Source organism: Anomalospiza imberbis, chromosome 1, assembly GCF_031753505.1.
Source record: "Anomalospiza imberbis isolate Cuckoo-Finch-1a 21T00152 chromosome 1, ASM3175350v1, whole genome shotgun sequence".
Taxonomy (NCBI): Eukaryota; Metazoa; Chordata; class Aves; order Passeriformes; family Viduidae; genus Anomalospiza; species Anomalospiza imberbis.
This window is the reverse complement of record NC_089681.1, coordinates 18,200,660-18,220,509: the sequence shown is the minus strand read 5'-3', so window position 1 is coordinate 18,220,509 and position 19,850 is coordinate 18,200,660. Positions and strand designations below refer to the sequence as shown.

The 19,850-nt window shown below is 37.8% G+C and overlaps 1 long non-coding RNA gene across 1 annotated transcript; it reads right to left on the bottom strand.

Moving 5' to 3' along the window:
* Positions 1-7,052: 7,052 nt before the first annotated feature.
* On the bottom strand, positions 7,053-14,638 carry LOC137469836 (uncharacterized). Its single transcript, XR_010996718.1, has 2 exons — positions 12,417-14,638; positions 7,053-8,284 (listed from the first exon to the last, which is right to left on the bottom strand). It is a non-coding gene; the product is annotated as an uncharacterized lncRNA (long non-coding RNA).
* Positions 14,639-19,850: the final 5,212 nt, after the last annotated feature.

The following is a 19,850-nucleotide window of genomic DNA, read 5'->3' as shown; positions in this document are numbered from 1 at the left end:
CACTTGTATACTAAGCTAAAATGCACAAAAAAATCAACGTTTCATCACATCTCTGCAAGATGAGACAGAGATGAGTGAGTGGCACTGAGGTCTCTGTAGCTCAGTGGGGTAGAATACAAAGTTTCAACAAATGAAAGTTAGAGCTTTAATTTCCCTGTAGTGCAAAATTTTCCAGCATTTTGGAATCTCAGAATGGAATTTTGAGCTGTCATTGCACTCCAAATGGGTTAAAAGATTTTTCCCGAGTGAAAAAAAAAATTAAAAAAAACCCATCTGTGTTTCTGTATGTCTCTCAAGCCTCAGAAATTCTAGATTTTATAATTTAGGAAAAAAGTTATATGAAGTTGAAATACCTCATTCAGTTTTATGCTACAATATTTTTAATTTTTATGTGTTGTATCATTTTATACAATTTTACAGGAAGTAAAAATGAATAATGTCAATTTAGGAGATTTCATGTTTCCAGATAAATAATAAAGAAGTAGATGTTTCTGCCTCCTAATTCTGGGAGTAATAGCTAAGCTTATTTTATTTTACCTATGCAAAGGAGTAGAAATTTTTCACAAAAATATTTTTTTTATTAAAATGTTGCTTTAGATTATACCAAAATACTTCCTTTAAATTTTACTGTGATAAAAAGACTATTGAAGGTATTGTAAAGTTTAATATAAATTATGAACATACTTATTGTATTGTATTATATTTATAAGTATAAAATTTTTACTTTTGCTTTATTCACATATAGTAATCATAATATGCATTATGCAAATGCAATATCCATATATCCAACTGTTACATTATCAAACACAAGGTCTTTTGGCTTAAGAAGCAAGTAAAAGATGTTTCAGTGAAAACTTTGTGAACCTGATGATCATATCTTTAAGGATTCTGAAAATATAAAGTAGCTCTTCTGCTTTTAATAAGGCTTAATAAAATAATGTAAAATAAAATGCCAAACAAAACATCGCAAAATACTACCTTGGAACCTTCTAAATGACAGATTTCTAGCATGAAAGCAACCAATTTGTTACTGTAGGTTTTGTGGATTTTTGTCCAGTTGAGTTTTCCCAGATATTCTGGTGTCAGCAAAATGGCATTTACTTTTGTGTGAGTGTTAATAGACAAATTCATTTTTGAAATTCTAAGTAGAGATCAGAAAAAAAGTGCTTTTCCTCACTCTTGTTAGGCAGTTTAGAAAAGGTAAACTTACCTCTGTCTCTTGTGAATTAACTTCTTGATCTTCCTATCAAAGCAACTGCAGCACTACCAAATTTGGCATTGCTGCATGTTGAGTGATGATTTGGGGTTTGGGAGAAGGGGGCCTGTGGTGCTGGGAGAAATGTGTTTTCCCAGAACACAAACTTTTACTTGAGAAAGCTAAAAGACCTGGAAAAAAAAAACCCTCAAGAATTTGAAGATATATTGGACTCCACCTGAATTTACTGTTGATCCTACATTTTTTGTTTACTTTTTTTTTGATATCTATGGGCACGCACATCAGAGGAGGGAAAGGAACCAACCCCATGGAGAAGGCAGAATGGCAAGAGATTCACTTGAACCCCTGGATATCTGGCAGAAAAATTCCCAAACAGGCTCAGATTTCTCCAGGAGAATATTTTCTTCCATTAATTTTTGCAGCAAATAAGAAAGTTGAAGAACATGGAAAACTTGGTAGAAGACACATGGCTATGGTGCCAGGTACAGAAAGCAATCTGTAACTATGGTATGACTCTTCCCTTATTTTTTAGGTTTGTCTAGAGAATTAGTTAACAAAGGAACAGCAAATAGGCATGAGAGAAAGAAAAGCAGGAAGAGGCCACACCTAACATCACAGAGTAAGACTTTTTTCTGGATGATATTTCAAGTTGGATCCTCAAATCCTTGTTCCAGACATTTATTTTGTGGCAAATAACCCTATCAGAGAAGATAGGAGTTACTATAATATGCAGGCAAAACTGTGCATAGCTGAGACATAAAAGGATTCTAGATTTTGAGGTCTACCAAATCAGTTGAGTTTTATTACAGTATGGTTTTTTGGTTTATTTGTTCAAGAAAAGAGCATATATTTAATGTGAAAATCATATATATATATACGTGTGTATATATATATATATATATATATATATATATATACATGAAAATAATGGGGTTTTTTAGTTAAGAAAGAATAATACATAATACCCTAGTATTCCTTTAATTTGCTTATCTAGTGCTAGTGTAATATGTCTTCTTTCTTTAACCAGACTTCTAAATGGATGAAAGTCCCAGTAAATTAGTGACACCCATCTACTCACTTTATAAAGATTATATCATGCAACAAAGATGAAAAATAATATGTGGTTCAGTTGGACAATGAAATTCTAAATTTAAAGGAATTAAATGACTAGCCTCACTCATGTAAATTGTACCATAAATTTACTTATTACTCCTAAGACAAAAATTAATTCAAAAGAATTTTATAGCACTTTCTCTGTAGAAAATTGCTGTCAGGGAAAAAGGCTGAGTTAACTGAATAAATACAATACCCATAATCCTTAAAATAAAATACATTAACTAAAGATATCTTCAAATTGTTCTGCTGCCAGTCATACTGACTTACTTATTTTTTTCTGAAGTATAGGTTTTAAAGCCATCAGATGACATTATTTTTCTTTATTGTAGGGTTGGGTTGGACCGTGCTGACTCACTATATGCGGACACCAAATTCTGAGTTTGAATACAGTGAAAAGAGTTGTAAAAGCCTTCCAGATTACCCAGCTTTCAAAAATTCCCATTTGTCATTATGGATGTGGCAAAGCACTCTTTTAATTAATAGCCGTGAGTAATTTTTTGGCATCTCACAATTTTAATAGAAAACTGAATTAGTAGAAACTTTGAATAAAGCTTTCAGTAATTTATCTTTAATTTTTTTTTTTGTTTTACATTTAATGTTAATTCAAATTTGATGTTGAACAAAAGTTCTGTCCTATACTGCCTCTGAGCCTGCTTCCCATTGCTGCAGCATCGCTACCATTCACCAAATTGTGGAGCTACCAGATGCGGTCTAACCTGTTCAGGAGAGGTGAGCTGATTCCCGTGGTTTCACAAGTCCCTCAAAAAGATATTTGCAAAGTCTTTCCATCCCTGGCACAAACAGGTGTCACAGGGTCTTTCTCATGGCTCGAGAAATGATCCAGAGACTTTTCCCTTGCAGGAATTCATGGCGGGGGCAGAGATTTGAGAGCTGTGTGGGAAGAAGTTGCCAGCCTGGCTCCTGAGCTTGGGTCCACTGCAAGTGGCAGGTGAGGCACAGGCTCTTCCTCCAGCAGTGCCGTGTGGCAGCAGATCCATGAGCCTGGCTATGGAGGAAGACTGTGGGAGGAAACACCTGCTCACCCTTGGAGCCGTGGCTCAGGCCAAGCCCCGTGGAGCTGTCAGTGGCTTTGCAATGCATTTGGTTGATGCTGTGCACTCACAAATATTGCTGCTGTCTGGGCTGGATTTAATTTGGGGGGGATTGAAAGAAAGTACCTTGGGAAGGATTGTATGAGGAGAAGACACATAAACCTTTCTTCCTGACTCAACTTTGTTATTTTCATAAATGTGGAACACATTTGGTCTGGCATCCCATTGATTTGTTTACTGCTTTTGTGTCCCACATTTGCTGAGACTTTCCAAACACAGATATCTCTCTCATCTGGCCTGGCTCTGGCTACTGCTCTGAGAATCCAGCATAGGAGGTGGAGTTAATGTCCAGGGTATTTGGGTGGGCATGAAAATGAACACAGTGAACTTTTGAAATAACCTAGGCTGTACTTTCAGGTTTGCCCATGGCTCAGGTGTAAAAATTATTTGGTTTGTTTGGGAAATTATGTTAGAGTATCATTCCTTACCTTGGCTACAGGCAGCTCTCTCTTTATGTGCTCTGCCCCTGGATGTGGAATGTTACAGCACTGTTACGAATTACTCTGTCTTTGTGTTTTGGAAACTATGCAGCATGGCTTGCTTTCAAACATTACTGTTGTTATAAAAATCAGTGGCTCCTACAGTGACCTGAAACTAGTCAGGTAGGATTTAAATGAGCAAAGAATTTCACAGATGGCTGACTTGTTACTGTGTTGTGGCACATGTATATAGTTCTGTGTTTCAAAAAAATATTTCCCCCTTTTGTTTTAGATAAGACTGTTAGTAGTTTTTCACACAACTGTGATTCCTTGTTTAGGTAGGATGTATTTCAGTCAAATAAAACTGAAAGAAGGAAGAAAGCCATCTTCTCATCTCAGCCATTTTGCAGAGAGAACCCTCTCCCCTGACTCTTCCTTCTAACCACCATCTCAGCTGTACTAAAGAGGGCAAAAGATGCTCTTCAAACATGCTGAGGAGTTAACTATGTATTAGCTCCACTGCCCTGACACCTGACATGATCTGCCAGAACAGCTGGGAGATCTAAAGAGGGTTTCTTTTCTGCATATTCTTTGAGGCCTAGTGTGTAGACCCTGTTGTACTGTACTCTTTCAGAAATGCACTGACTTCTTTGAAATGCCTCTGCATGGCCCAGAAGAAGACACTTTTCCCAGAAGCAGTCTCCTAGCATGCATCGTGCTTGGCATTATCCGCAAATAAACTTCTTGTAATTGATTTAATAATTTTCAAATAAAAAAATTATGATAGCTGTGGACAGCTATAAATAACAGAAATGAAACACATTATTTGCACTGTGCCTTCACATGCACTTGTTTAGCTCTTTTTGCTGTTAAGTTAAAACATCTGTTTCTATGGAAGTGAAGCATTCCATGCAACAAACACAGCACTGGAAGTGACCCACATATTAAATGACAACATTTGACAAATTCTAGCAGTTGATTACTGGGGAGGAGTAGACTGTGGTTATAATCAGAGTAAACCAAAAAAATGTGTACCTTTATAAACCTAGAGTTTAAATGAAACATCTGTACTAAATCATGTTTGCAGAACTGCACTGTAGCCAACTACCAGACCATATGATAATGGGGTGTTTTTAACGATCCCTATTTCCATCGCCATCCTCCAAATCAGATCCAGACTGTGCCCACTGGCAGGAATTCTGCTGGAAACCAATTGGGAGAGTGTCAGGCTACAGTGAATATTGTAAGTTTAGATACAGATACCCATAAAATGTAGTGATTCCAATGCCTTTTGGAGATTATAAGCACAGGTAGACACTCAGGTGAATATTAGCTGTAGCTTTGTAGGCTACAGACTTTTCCAGTCATGTCTTAACCCCAGGAAAAGAGGGATATGCAGAATCTTATTCATAGGGAAATAGGAGTGTAGAAGCAAGAAAGTAGGTATTAGAATTGCAGCAGCAGGTCAGCTGGTGATAAACTGGGAGTGCTCAGGCTGGCACCAAACCAGGTTTGGCAGCTCACTTAAACATAATTCTTTGGGTCTGTGAAACTGGTATACAACAGTCAAGTAAATACAATTGTTTTTGACTGTTTCCTGCTGCTGTTAAGAGGAGACAAAGCAAAAGAAAAGTAGTTTAGTCCGTCTCTTTATGTAGATTCTTAAACTCGTATTCATTAGTAACATCTGAACATACACATTTTCTTATTACTGCAGAATATTCCCTAAATTAGTACAAAACCACAAATGCCCAAACTTTGTATTAGCTCCTACAAAGTCACCACAATTTTTCAAAAACAATAAAAAAAGGCAGACCTAGCTGGAAACTACATCTAGTTAAACGTAGAAATTAAGTCTTAGTTACTAAGTCTTATAAGTCTTAGAAATTAAGTCTCAATAAAATAATTAAGACTTAGAAATACCACACTATCTTTGTGTTTATAGTTTATTTTAAAATTTTCCTAGATTTATAAATGTTATTGTCACAATGGATAAGTAGATCATCTTGCCTGACTTGATCTTACATAAAAGTAATGTCTAGAGAGTCCTCTGAGAGGGCTTATTTTCATTTAATACTCTATTAAATGAAAAATGAATGAAAATGAAATTTTTTTCATTTAATACTCTTTTTTTCATTTAATAGCATACAGTGCCTTTACACAAAATAAAATGCTTTGCTATTCAATTAAATCATTCTCACAATTTATGTGTTGTATATCCATTTTTATGATGCTGTTTACTTCAAAATCCAATGTGGAAGTGTTTACCTGAATTTCAGTTTGAAAGGTTTGCTTCTAGTGACACAGCATTCAACAAATAGAACTACTCAATCAGGATCATCTGAATTTTCCTTATTCTTTGGCCTCTTTCAGTGGCAGGCCATCAGTATGTATTTTAGTCATTTATAATGGCACAGATGAACTGTTGTATGAAATTGAAAAACTATCTTTGAACCTGCCAACACCAGTGTCTTGTTTCTTAAGCCTAACCTTCTGGTTTGGAAGACGTTTACAATGGTTGTATGTCTGACTAATGAAAGTTGTCAGCTTGATCTGCCTCGTCAAATACGCCACTAATTAAAATCTACTCAAACTGAGGAAGAGTGCTAGTAATTGATGAAATAATTCCAAATTCTACATAAAGGCAGTTTCAGAGCGGTTTTCTACACCACAATGTGGAGGTTGCAAGTTACACACTATAGTTCATCACTCCTGAACAGAAGAGCTTTATATGCACAGTAAATAACAGCTAAATTAAATGGAAGGGGAATTTTGTCCAGATAAATTTTGAGACACCTTTCTTAAAAATACTTTTAGCATTTAGAGTTACTCCTCTTCTCTCAACAAATGCAGCTACATATTGACCTCATGATTTTTAGAACTGTCTGGTATTAAATTCACTCCAGCAGAGAAATTTTGAATTTTGCAAAGCCAGTGAGCATGACCACTACCGTTTTGTAACTTGCGTGTTTTTTCCTCGTATTATGTACCATTATTTAATTCTATTTTGCCATTTGTATGTTGTATGGGATCCTGACTGTATGGCATGACAGTTGAAGGTCTGGTGCACACTCTTGACAGCTGTTTTGAAGTGAAGGCTGCAGTGCGTGCTACATCTGGAGGTGCTGAGGTCTGAGGTTTGACTGCAGACAGTGAAAAAGTCCAATTTCTCTTTAGGGATGACTGGGATAGATTTACAATATCTAAGCTTACATTCAGGAAGAGGACTCCATAAGGATCTACTCAGGCAGTTGCTGTTGCAAAATCAAAGCCAAAGACTCTATGGCATATTTTGTGATCCTACAAAATAAGTTAAATAAAAACAAATTAAATATTGAGTCAGGGAACTCAGGGCATTGCCTACACTATCCTGAAATGGCAGCCAAAAGGTATAAGCTTTCTGTCTCATTTTCCTCTATTTTTTTAGATACGCTTTTGTTTACTTTTACTTGTAAAGTTGAATCTGGACTTCATAGGAAGCTTTATGGATGACTGGAGAATTGCTAAAATGGTAATACTATCAATCCCAAGAAATTCAAGTCTAATTAATTAAGATGCAGTGTGTCTTGAAGAAGTGGAGTGGGAAGTAAGGGGCTTGGCAGGTTGTTTTCCTGAACTTGATCTGTTGCCATTTTTGTTCTGGGAAAAGGATAATCCTTTATGAAAGATTTCATGCCCAGTACAGTCAAAGCCTCTTAATTCACACATTTGTGTCACATAAAACCAGTATATTCTTATGGTTACATGAAATCTTCAACTTTTAATGCCATTATAAAACCACAATCAATATTGCTTAATTCCAGAGCAAAGTAGAAATTAACTTTGTACACTTGCATATTTAAAAAACTAAAGGGGCCCAAGTTCTTCTACACATGTAGCATTCAAGGAGTGATGCATTTTGGTAAATGCAGGCCTTCCACCTGCAACACCTAATCCTGGGAGTAGTACCTTCCAAATATTTCTGGCTTCTATTTATTAATCCAGAATGTTCCATCCTGGGTATTTTATAATGCATATGGAGGTGACAGGATTGGCTGGGAAGGTGATTGCTCTGGTTATTAGCATTTCCTTGGTTTTTTCCAAAACGTTTTCATCCTTCTGGCCTTTGGAGACACAGTGCTTCCAATTAACTGAGAGCCAGCTTTGAATACTGGATATGTCTCTGGAGCAGAAGTGGGCTCAGTTGGGAGCTGAGGATCATTCATATCCACACTGTGTCCTTCTGCAAGGCTGTATTGTGCCACACAACAACAGTTTGACCTCACTGTAGCACGTTACTCAGGGCCCAGATGGAGTGTTCCTCAACTCTGCCCAGTTCCACAAATCCTCTTTTCAGCAGAGGAGCTGGCAAGGCACTGAGGTGGCCCTTTCTTCTCCAGCACTGAGGCATCAGTGCCCAGGAGAGTAAAGCTTCACCAGGTCTGGAAGGAAGAACAGAACAATTGATAAAGGCAGTTAGGGATGCGCTAGGGATGTGCTTAGAACCCTTGCTGATGGTTTTTACAGAAAATCCAGACTCATCCTCATGACTGTAATTAAAGTGGTGATTCCTACTGAATGTTTCATTCTGTGGCTGCACCAGAGCATATTCTTGTTCAAGAAGAATATGGCTCATCAGGCTCATGCTTCACTTCAGGTTTCAAGGCTGTATTTTCATTAGAAGCCAGGGGGCTTGTATCATAGAAATGCAGGAATCCTTGCCAGAATCAGCCAATCAAGAACAAGTGGTCATCAAAATAAACTTCTACTCATGTCATATTTTAAAAAATTCAGTAGAACCTAGGACAGCCTGAGAGCACCACAACTCATGTCGAAGGTCCTGCAGCACACAGTAGTACAAAATGTAAGTGTTCAGATTATGGGGGTGAAATCCGACCCAAATCACTGCAGTACACAGAAATGTGCAACCTTGATAGAAAGACTTTCTCCCTCTGAAATAAAATATTAGCATTGCTGTTGATATCCTCATTTTTCCCAAGCAAACTCCATCATGAGCTGGTCTTAACTGAGCTCTACACTCAGTCTAATCAATCTGTATTAGGGAAATAAAAAAAACAACTTAACGTTAGTTTTGGGAAAATTACATATTGAAAGTATTTGAATATCAGCTACAAAGTGATTTTAGATAAAGTGAAGGCTACTGTTAGGAAAAGAAAATCAAGAAAATATTGAAGCTACTTAGTCAGCTACACTTCTCTTGAAAGAGGACACTTGGTAGTATCTAAAACATTAGACTGACACCAGCAAATCCCTTGATAATTCATTGCAGCTTTCAAGAGGCAAGCTATTACTTCTGCCACTGAGTCATAGGTATAAGACTTCATTACACTTGAGTACACATGATGCCTTGCTTGGCATAGTCATAGCCATGTCATGAAAATAAATTTAAAAATATTTTTAGATCATTTATTGATTCACTGATATAACTTACTCATTTAAGCTCATTAACTCATCTCTTTCATGTTCCGTGTCAATTTTCCTAGTTAGAATGAACAAACCTTTCAGAACTATTTGCAGAAATACTCAAATGAATCTTTGGTTTTAATTATAAAAGACTACCTCTGTGGGTAGGTTATTAAAGAGTCGCTTTACTGAATAAAGGACTTAGATATTGCAAACCCTTCCCAGAAGCTCTAAAAGAGGAATTGTGCTTTTCCACTCTATTTTTCCACTCCAACCTCACCAGATGTAGGTGTTTGTAATTTCAAAACAGCTGTCAAAAATGTGTGCCAAAATCTCAGCTGCCCTGGCCTTCTTATGGCATTCCACAAGACATACAAGTGGCAATACCAAATTAAAGGAACAAACAGTACTGCAGAAACATTTAATGGATTGGTGAAAGAATAAACCAGATCAGTGGCACTCTTTTCTGTTTACCAATCCAGCTAAAGTGCTCACATCAAGGACTGTCTTTCCCAAAAATATCTTCCTCCTCTTTTTATAATTTTGGCATTGTTGAATACTCCTTTTTTCTTTGTTTTGGTATCAGATCATGTTTATTTCTTCAATTCCTATTTCAAAAATTATATCCTAGGTAGGATTATTTCTTCAGTCATCTACTACAATCAGCTTCTTCCTGCCTTCCCAGAAACTTACCACATTGATCAAAACATGAACATTGTGATAGCCTAGCTTGTTTGTTACGTATCTGAAGGAAGACATTTATCATTAACCATGTGAAGTTCTGAAACAGCCTCTCAGCAGAAGTGGAAGCAAACAAGGGAATCTACTCTAATGCAGCTTTTGCTACTGAACAGGAGTTACTTCCAAGACAAAGAGTCAGGAGGCTTCTTTGAAGGGTGTTTGTTATGTTTCTGTGTTATTCCTACATGTGTAGGAGGAAAATCAATCTGCATGAAAGAGTTTATTTCTATTTGGCATCTGGGTATGGCCTAGCTCCTCCAATGCAGAGCTGATTTGCCAAACTTACCAGCAAGATACTGTTGAAGAGCTGCACTAATGTTATCTTTAGACAGATACTGTAGGATGAGTCCTGCTGAATACTCTGCAAATATTGTATTATGTAAATTTAAAATTGCTTGTTAGCTTGAGGTCATGGAAACATGAACCAAAAATCTGATGATGATTATACCAGCATTTAAAATCCTCCAGAGAGCAGGCAGTCACACAGCTCTCTCTCGTCCTCCTGCTTCATCTTTCTTATGTGTTGTGTGTAGTCTGCGTTCAGTCTCTTGTCCCTCTGCCCCTCATTACTCTTCTGGCATCAACCAGAAGCCAGCTGGCTGGTCCACCCTTCTTCAACTCAGAGTTACTTTGGTGAGTACCAGAAAAAGACAGAGCTCCTTCCAAGAGGCCCAGTGGCTGCCTTTCTCCAGTCAGGCATATAGTACTGCCAAAGAATCCAAATCATATCTTGTTTTACAACCACAGAATGAAATACAAATGCCAGAGGTGATCTGTTGACAGTTTTTATCTACAAAGTCTGTAAGACATGGCACAGCCATCTCCCCTTTTCCTTCCCCTGTTGTCTCTTTGCTGTGTGCATACCATGCAGCAGGAAGATTGTGCAATACATCTTAAGGTACTTGAGCTCACCCAAATGCTTTGTAAGGCAGAAACTGAGGACAGGAATGAAGATTTGGCAAAGCAAGCTTTGGAATCACTATTTATGGAGCCAGACCCTAAGATGGAGGTGCACGAGCTGCCCATAGACCTGAGCAGCTCACCAGGTGGGCAGCAGTGGGTCAATTGAAGGTTTCCTAGTAAAACTCCTAGGTACAAGGAAAATGCTGCTCTCAACAGAAAGACCAATCATTGACTTACCAGGCAGTTAGTATCAAGTCTAAGAGCAGATGAAAAAGCATAGAGGAGGAATGAAGATGTCTTATATCATGGGTTACAGCTCTTCTGCTAGATGTTCTTTTCTCCAGCAATATTCTGGTGACTGCCACAGCAGTAGGTTCAGAATAACTCACTGACCAGTTTCCAAACCTGCTTAATATGAACTTTGGAGTGGTAGGCTGGTTTATGGCTTAGTAGAGCCTAATGTGGCCACAGTGCCCAGGAAGGTCTGGTCCTTTCCCACCAAATACTTGGTTCCAGGATCCAATGTTCAGTTATAGCTGCAAATGGGGGTTGTTACTTTATGATTGCTGGTTGTATTTACTTTGAAAAAAAGTGTTGTTGGAAAACAAGTGTCTAAGAGAGTTGTGCCGCAGTTGATGGTCTTGTGATGTGGTTTGTGAGAAGAGAGAGAGAAGGCTGTTCTCAGCCGAGATCCATGGCCAGAAAACTTATCCCAAAAATTCAGGACACAGATGAACAACAGCAGCACATGAAATTAGCATACACTTAGAAAAGTGCTTTAAAACAGCTTCCTGCAATTAATTGTTTTCTCAGTTAGGCCTACTGTGAAAAATGTAGACTTCTTTCACCTTTTTCTCCCCTGACAAAAGCTTTACATGGGTTTTAAGCAGTGATAAATACTACAGTTGCTATAATCCCTTAGTCTTGACTGATTGCTATGTGTATTCTATGGGGTACATTATATGCTGGCTTTCTGACACTGGTTTCCTGTTATTAGTCAAATGTCATTTCATCTGAAGGAATGGCTGAACTTCCAGATGAAAGGTAGGGACTGATAAAAAGGACAGGCCAATCATATTCTTACACTGTTGAAAATCAGGAGGAAATTCAATTCAGTATGATTGCTCTACATTTGCATCAGTGCCACTTAAAGCAAAATTGTAAAGCTAAATGCAAATGCACTGCTTTACAGTGGTAATTTTGCACACTAATAAGAAAAAGTGAAACAGTAAAAAGTCCTGTGCTACATGGGGATGCTCCTTAATCAGTATTTTTGATTTGTATCAGCTGGCTTTTCCAATTCTTAGAAAATAAATTCTCTTTCATTTTCTACATGGTTTAGCAGAGAAAATGGCAAAAGATGACACGTGGGACATCTCCTACTTTCTTGATGTTAAGAATTTGGAAAAAACCTTCGGACCAGAGAGATGTTGTCAGAAAAATTTAGAATTATGGAAAAAAACACAGAGTAGAATATTTGTCTGAACACATTCATAAATCTAATACCTTTAGCCCTTTAATATAATGGTAAGAGTCAAGGGTCTAGTTAGAAATATTTGCTTAATACATTTCTTCTTGCCAGATACAGTGATTTTCAAATGCACAGAAATGTGAGTGCTTTCTGGGAGGACACTAGGGTGATCTGAAAGACTCATTTTACTTTCTCATCTGGCACAGAGCTCAAGGGGGTTAAATGCATAGCCCTGCTGAGCCCAGATCTACCCTGTCCGTGACAGTAACAGCTTTGGTCCAATCAGCCTGTCAGTGGCTGTGGTGTCACAGTCACATTCCAACACTGTCATCCTGCACTAAAGAGCAAACTGTTGACAGAAGTCATAGGAGAAAAGGAGCATGAGAGGATTACATCTGATTTGACTGCAGGGACTTTTCATTTTGTTGATTTTTATACTGCTTTGACACTGTGTGTGTTAGAGAAAAGATGTTGAAAGGCAAACGAGTAAATCAGATTCTGTGCATGAACTATTTAGTGGAGAGACTGAAATCACTCCTGCTGGGGTTCCCTGTTACAACAGATACTGATACTGCAATAAGCCCTTCCAAAGATTTCCCTAGCATAGGCATGCCAGGGAGCATGGCAGTATCTGTGCTTAGGAAGGGTTAATATAGCCTGGCACAGCTAGGAGGGTAACTGAAAAAGACGACTTTGCAGGCTATGACAATAGCTGGTGAGAAACTCCTTTCCTGGAGTGTGCTGGAAGTCATGAGGCCAAAGGCCAAGGGATTTCATTCTTCTCAGAAGAGGCCATGACACACATCCTGGAATGGCACGTGGAAATCTCAAAAACATCTTACATGGGCAGAGGCCTCCTACAAACACCAGGGTGAGCTCCAGAACATTTTTCACTTATGATTGTAATTTTAATAACCTGACACATCTGTCTGAACAATTAGGGGTTAGATATTCAGCTAATACTTGCAGGTTGCCCCAATACAACCACATAGTTTTATGCCTCATTCTACACCCTGTTTAGATCACCCAAACAAGCTTTTTTACCCATTTATTGAATTCTAAATGTCAACCTGCAGAATTTCAAGTCTTGATAACCTTGAAAAACATGCACATCTCTTACAAAAAGGAGGATACTTTCTTAGAACTGATGTTTAAGGATTAAGTTACAGAGAAACTGCACTCCATATGGGCAACACAAAATAAAACCAAACACAGCCCAAAGTGCAATAATGTCAGAAGAGAAATAATTTGAATGAGGTGGCTTGTTACAAACTGCAGTCTATTCGGAACAGAAGTCCAGTCCAACTGCTTTCTCCCGAGTTCTGGAAGGTTTAAAGGCTCAATTAGTTATACTCTGCACAATGCTGTGAGATCCTCATGTAGTGCTCTGTAAAACAGCAACTCTCATCTTCTAGCAGAAAATCATGTATTTATGCTTATCTGAAGCACTGAAATGAGAAGCCACTGGAAAAGGTAAGAGGGACAGCTAGGATCTTGGGTATTGGTTAAGGTCAACAAGTAGTGAGTATCTTATACAGTTATTCCTTTCATAACATACCTCTACTTTTAATGAAAACAGGGTAGTGTAGCAAATCACTTCCTTCAGTGGTTATGTCATTTTGTACTAAGAGAAGTTGATGAACATTCTACCTTCTCAACAGAAAGGCATAATCTCTTGTGAATTCATAATCTGATGATTTCTAGGAACAATAAATGCATTTGTTTTTTCAAAGTCTGTCAGTATGACAACTGCAGTAAACCAAAACAATTATCTAAACATTACACTGTTAGAATGTAATTCATATACATCTACATAAGTGTTTAAAAAATAAAGAAAAAAAGAAAATGCAAGACTCCATCATGTCCATAAAGAACTTCAGTATAATAACTGATTAGCTTTGGAAAGCATAGAAGTCCATGCAAAGGAAAAGTCTCTGTTGGCTAAATTCCTAGGGTTTTTTACAAAACCTTATAACAAAGATATGACCTAAATTTTTCTCAGTTTAATGGTCATCTAATGACTAGTCCATATAAATCCATTTTCATTTCTGTCAAGCTCATTTGCTGGTGAGAGCCCTGAAGCTGTAGTCCACAGTGTTTGAGGAGGCTCTCTTTTTGGGAGACAGACAGGTGGGAGACAGCTCTGTAAGGTTCACTGCAAATTCTAGAGCCTTTTATCTGAGTTCTTTTATCTGGGAGAAGTTTTGTCTGGAAACTTGGTATCTGGGTTTACCACAGCAGAGAGCCTGGCACCAGCCATGTGGGACTGCGGAGTCATTTCTCTGGCGCAAAAGCACAAAGAAATCAAACTCACTGGGAAAGCATTTCTTAGCTTTCAAGAGCCTGGGGTTTTTGGGGGTTTTGTTGTTGTTGTTTTTTTTGGGGTTTTTTGTCGCTGTTGTTTGGTTGTTTTGGGGTTTTTCAAAATTTATCTGTATATTATGTTACATTTTTCAGAAATGCAATTACATCTAAGCAGAATGAGCACAGTGCCTTCTTGTGTTATACAGATTTTGAAGTCTGGGTGAGATTTGTAATAAGATTGGAAAACTGTGTGAGAAAATTACCTGCAAATACTTGCTCGCCTAGAAGAAAAGTACTGTCATGTCTGGCATAAAGCAATGTTTTCAGAAATACAAAAAGCATTTGTTTTGCCTTGCTAGTGGAGCAGGAGCCTAGGAGTGAAAAGCTAAGGGGAACCTTCAACTACTGGCAGCTGTTACACTTTGATGACTTCAGTAAGAATTTAAGGCAGCTGAGGATTTCCCACATGGGTCCTTGCTCCCTGCTGTGCTATTGACTTGCTGTATTGAGAGTCTCAGTTTACTAATTTGTGAAGAAATGGCTGCAGTAATGTTTTTTCATGATTAATCAGGAGTTCCCAAAATATTTGAATATCATAGTGGAATAAAACACTAATAGTTTAGATCAGTTTTTGATGTGGTATGAAAATCAGGATGTTAATACTTCTGTTTCACATCAGTCTTACAGTTAAAATCAAAAGAATGTGCATTACCATCCTTCCTCTTAAGACAGTCAAATGTATTCACCTCTACTTAGAGAAAAAAACCCATGAAATAACCATAAATTGCTTCAGCAAATTACAGTCTAGACTTGCTGATTTGTTTTAACAACACAAGATATCAAACCCATATGCAAGCGTTATTGTAAACTGCTGTTCCTAAATGCCTGTAAACGCATTGTCCTGTGGACTAAGTATCACTGCAGCCAAATAATTACTTAGATTTAATGTGGAATTTGTAACAGGAAAGGAGTATTCACTGTGTCATTTGTAGTAGTCTGGTTTTTCTCTTCCCCTGACATCTTTAGACAGTGTGGCTGGGTCATCACTGTTGTTTGACAGCAATGCAGCTTGCAGAAGACGAGAAGGCAATTTGTGGTTACATAACACTGACACAGACAGTGAGCTGTGTACCTTCAAAAGGGAAAACGAAACACGAGTCAGGCTGCCTTTCATTATTAATGCTTTTTTGTGGTTGTCCAAGTTTATCTTTATAACTCGTAGTACCCACAAGATGTACTCATTTCCTGCAGAACTACAGCTGTGGAACGCAAGGAAGATTTACCTTTGTGGTTTCCCAGTGATTGAGCTTTGCCTCCATCTAGAAAATGGTCAATGCTGCCCTGACTACAGTGGTCCTTTTTCCTTTGATAGGCTGCTGTGTTTAGCTAACCACATGTACATCAAGCACAGGGAAGTCACAAGTTTATAGTAATTTCCAATGAAAATAACATAAAATAGCAGTGAAAATAACATATGAAACCTTTGCATTTCACGGGCCAAAGATTTTTTACAAACTCTTCATTATAAAATAGATTGGTACAGCTCTATATGATTTTCAAAGCTCTGGGTAAAGTCTTCCAGCTGAATTGTACCTGTGACAGTGTCTTTGGCTGGCTACTGGTTGCACTGGCTAGTTAATTTTGGGAACTGGAACTGTTACATACACAAAGTTATTGGGATACTGAATTTCTGTGGTAAATTAGTGGCCTTTAGGGTTCAAAATGAAATGAAAAGATGTCATATACACACATAAAATCAAGTAAATTTGTTCCCTACGAGGGAAGTATTTCAAAGTGCATTGCAAATATGGAGCAACTGCACCTGCAAACAAGACATGCCCATTCCCTGCCCTCTGCAGTGTAGATTTTGTGGGATGTGTTTGTTTCCCTGTGTCCTGCATACACTACTTCACAGAGTGCACAGGCAGAATGAGTCCAAGGAAATATTCTAACCAGACTGCTTCTTCTGCATACTGACCTTTTAAATGCATACTGAGTAGTCTAACATCTGACTAACTGCACTTAGCTCACACAGGGGTTTCCCCTCCCACCCTCGGGATAAGACAACAGTTTTGGGGAGAACTGTGTTCTGAACAGCAACAAGGCACTTGCAGTCTTCTTTATGCAATCACTTTTTCAAACTCACTTGGCTTTATCAAACTCAGCAGATAAATAATGTCCTTCCCATTTCCTATGTGAGATTATGAGTGAGGAGCTGCTTCTTGACAGATGTCCAGTGAGTATTTTCAGAAGTGTTTTTTCAGTCAAATGTAACCATTATAGCCGTCTAGTCAACTTAGCAGTGGCATCTCAGTTTTCAAACTTCAGCCAAGTTTTCTCATAGCTGTGACTAAAGAGGTTCAGTTAGAACTTCCTAACAGAACAAAAGGGCTCTTTTTCTCTGCTTAAAATTACTTCAACACAACATTTTTTCACCTACAGAAAAGTAAAATGTGATGCTTCTCAACCAGGGAAGGAAAAAAAATGAGGACATTTTAACAGTCTGAAGAGAGGAAAGTAAAATTAAAGTATGTATGGCACAAATCCTAAGAATTTTGCTTAGAATTATTACAGACATTGAGGTACAACTTCTTTTGGCATCCATGAGACATCAGGATTTGGAGCAGATCCTTTCCTGCAGAAACAAAAGGCATTTGTGTTATTGAATAAAGATGGAAAATGAGAACAGTAAGAAGGCACTGGTAGAATATCTATGCGTATTTGGTTTGACCTACAGTATAAATTTCAGTTATGTTTGCTAAGAACTCATATCATTAACTATATGTAAAACTACAAGTAGGAAATCCACATAAATTACAAACCAAGAGTTACAAACCACCTGTAGTACCATAAGCTGTAATTTCTAAGGAAGTCAAATATAACTTAATTTTTGCAATTATGTAAATGTTAATTGTCTTGCTTAGTAGCAGGAAGAATCGAGACATTAAAACACACATTATATCTAAACATTGCACACCTTTAATATAGGTTTGACCCCTTCACTTGAACTTCCTGCAAACGCCTAAATATAACTTTCAATTATTTTATTAGTACACAAACTGTGCTCTATGCATAAGAATCACAGCAGAACATGGTGTGACCCATAGGATCACCTAGGAAACTATTTGTGTTGGAAGTAGACCATGCTCTCTCTTCATAACAAAAGTATGGAATGGAAATTGTCTGAGACATAAAATGTGCACACTATATAGACCCACATGACTTAATATAACACTTGGGCAGTATTAGCATATTGACTCACATATATACTGCAATGTGTTGCAAACTCCAGCAATTTATAGAAATAAAAATTAAATTGGATTGAGTAGGATCAAGTCCAGATCAAGTCCAGAACCAAATAAATCCAATACATTACTTTTGGATCTCTTCAATACACTGGTGAACATCAACTACTTTGTGAGATCTTACTTACCAGTTTGTCATGAAATCACAAAACATTTTACCTAAACTGTCAGTAAATGTAAAGCTAGGTAAATACTGAGTAAATGAAAGATGATAGTGAATCTAATGATAAATTCCCTCTAATTAGAACTTTCTATCTCACTCTGATTTTCAGAAGTAAAATATATTTTAGTGATAAACTGAACTCATTGTCCCAGCAGTGATCCAGTGACAACACTTAATATTTGATGAGATTCACAGTAGCTACTTTTTTGTCAACATTTTCAGATTTTTAGTTCAGAAATAGCTTGTAGTTCATGAAGGGGAGTAAATTTTTTTTTCCTTTCCACTCAATGTCCCTGGAGTTTCAAGTAGTGATACCTTTGAGAAGAATGTTGTGGCCGAAACATTTGACTGCTCTAATAATGCATCTCTGGTACTCACTGTAGAACTACTGTGCAGTTGAGGGGAAGACAGTAACAACTATTATTTTTAGCAGACATCTATCTGACAAGAAAAGTGCTGCTGACTAAGTAATTTGTTGCACATGCACTGGTCCAGATTCTGCTTGTCTTTTGCAATCAAAGCTCTCCTTGATGCGTCTAGGAAAACTGAGAGTGCAAGCATAGCAAATTCACTCCCCTAAACATATTTTCCTACTTTTCTTCCCATTAAGCATAAACATACTCTGGAAATAATACTTGTAGGATCAGTCATGTAGTGAAAAAACATTTAATGAGAGTGAAGAATTTTCTTTTATAATAGGCTCGTGCAGGCAGAAAAAAAATGAATACTCAAAAAAAACCAATGCAGTGAAAATACACATTATAATCTAAAAGCCAGGATGCCATAAATCCTCTGCCATTCACAGGTCAGTATCTGAGTTCCATTCCTTTGATCTCTGCCAAATCCCTCAATTCATATTTGCTGGCAGTCTTATTGGCTCTTCTAAAGGATATTCAGTGACTGCATCTAGGTTAGTAAATCAAATGTTTCCCAGGAAATTAACTGCCTCCACCGGTAAATTGCCAGGAGAGTCCCTGTGATGGCTGTTCCAAGGCTAGCTGGCAATTTCCCAAGTAATTCCTAGATGTAATTCAGGAGGAGGCATAGGCCAGAGACCATTGCTCTTTGGATGCGGCCACCATCTGTGACCCCATCAGACCACAGCCTCTGAGACCTGACCCAGGGTAAATGCAGCTCTTTCACCCACTAAGAATGTCAGCATATGACAGTATGAATAGCATCACCCACAGCCATAGGCTTTTTTGTACTACTAGAGAAGTACATGAAGTTTCAATAACCCTCTTAATTCTCACTACAAGGGGTCTTTCACCAGAAAGCTCTCACAGTGGCATTTGGGTCCTGGGATTCATTCACTAGAGGCAGCTCCACTGTAGGAGCATCATGGAGACTTACCTCATAGCATCCAGATGGTTGTTACTACACTCAAAGCTGATCTAGCCATTAGCTCTCCCTTATGTTTCTATGATGCTAGTTCTTCATGAGATGTTATCAGTGTAAATGACGCAGTATGATTTCTTACACAAGACAGAGGCTGTTAAAATGTATATATTCACCATTTTCCCTCTTGTCTGCAGAACTAGTCTAAAGACATATGCACAGTTTCTTTGGGTTCCCACAGAAAGCAATTTCAGCACATAAGTTGTCTTCCTTCCCAGTCAAAGCTTCCCTCTGTGACTTGCCTTCAGAACCTCTAAGATAAGCAAGTTACTGCAAGAAAGGGCTGCTGATGTCAAGCT